The following is a 1,256-nucleotide window of genomic DNA, read 5'->3' on the forward strand; positions in this document are numbered from 1 at the left end:
TATAATAATTATTATTTAATTATATATAAAATTATATATTATATATAATTTATTATAATTATTAGAACGAGAAGAGAGAGACACGTGCGTATCGTTCCGCGTCCGGAGAACGACTGCGTGAAATCGATCGAATTTGGATAACAATAACAACTTGTGTACATTTCGCGCGCCGCCGAATTTTGTTTTCATAACATTCCGTAACTTTCTGCGATGCTCGTCGCCGCTCGTAAACACTCGTAACATCTATTTTAATTATTCGCATTATTTAACTTATTTAATTATTTATTTATTTATTTATTTATTATCGTATACGCGGATAAAAATTATTATCTACGTTTACAAACCGTTTTACGATAATATACAACCAATCGATATCGATAAAAATAATCGAAAGGAAACAAGCAGGAATCGATCACGATTTAAAAAAAAGTGATGCGAGGACAAACGTCGGGATACGTAACAATCGGCGAAGGCAAAGGCGAGACTCGTGGCCCGTCTCGCTCCCGTCCATGCAGCCGCGTAAATGATGGCGCCCAACATTATCTATTGTGCGCCCATTCCATTTAATATTGTATTCCATAACGCAAACAAAGGTAAAATGCGAATTAATGTACTCGATTTATCACGCTTTTGTTGCGCGGTGGGACCATTCCGCCTCGTCTTTCTCTCCGACCTCCCCTTCCCCTCCCCTCCCCTCCCCCTTCCTCTTTTCACCGTTGGACGCGCCACTTCGCGAGCTTCGACACGGAGGGAGGGAGGGAAGGAGGGAGGAACAACCCTCCTGGAAATATTCTTTCCCTCTTTCACGTGCTCCCCGCGTATTTTTCTTCTCGAAATCTCTCCCTCCTTTTCCGTTCCTTCCTCTCGTCTTTCCCCTCCCCCCTTTCTCTTCTCTTCTTTTTCTTTCTTCCTCTTTTTCTTCGTTGCACGGAGGAAGAATGATACTTCGGTGTTTCGTCGTCCCGTTGTTTCGAGGGAGGGACGATGAAATTTTTAATCGATGGATGATGGTAGTGGATTGAAGGGGAATTGTAAAGAGAGAGAGAGAAAAAATAATAATAATAACAACGAAAGACTGATCGATTTCGTATCGAATAATTATAAAAAATTTTATCGATCAAGGAACATTTATTAAATTTTGACGAGAGAGATCCGAAATTCGAGATGTGAAATAAAAATTGCCTGAATAATCTAGCTCGCGCATAATGTATTCGCGATATAATAGAATTTTTATAAAAAAAAAAAAAAAAAAAAAA

The 1,256-nt window shown here is 39.1% G+C and overlaps 1 protein-coding gene and 1 long non-coding RNA gene across 3 annotated transcripts in view; one reads left to right on the forward strand and one right to left on the reverse strand.

The window, feature by feature from the left end:
- LOC102671067 overlaps positions 1 to 1,256 on the reverse strand; it is a 101,576-nt gene that overhangs the window by 45,522 nt on the left and 54,798 nt on the right. The gene's annotated exons all lie outside the window — the stretch shown is intronic.
- The window catches only part of LOC116185658, a 6,364-nt gene that overhangs the window by 3,591 nt on the left and 1,517 nt on the right, over positions 1 to 1,256 (forward strand). The window contains exon 1 of one of the 2 annotated variants that reach the window (XR_004150525.1): positions 447 to 593. The exons of the other annotated variant lie outside the window; for it this stretch is intronic. This is a non-coding gene — a long non-coding RNA (uncharacterized LOC116185658). Of the gene's footprint in view, positions 1 to 446; positions 594 to 1,256 lie in introns of those variants that run through there. 2 annotated transcript variants of the gene reach the window in all.

The sequence above is a fragment of the Apis dorsata genome, unplaced genomic scaffold, assembly GCF_000469605.1.
Source record: "Apis dorsata unplaced genomic scaffold, Apis dorsata 1.3 scaffold_245, whole genome shotgun sequence".
Classification (NCBI taxonomy): Eukaryota; Metazoa; Arthropoda; class Insecta; order Hymenoptera; family Apidae; genus Apis; species Apis dorsata.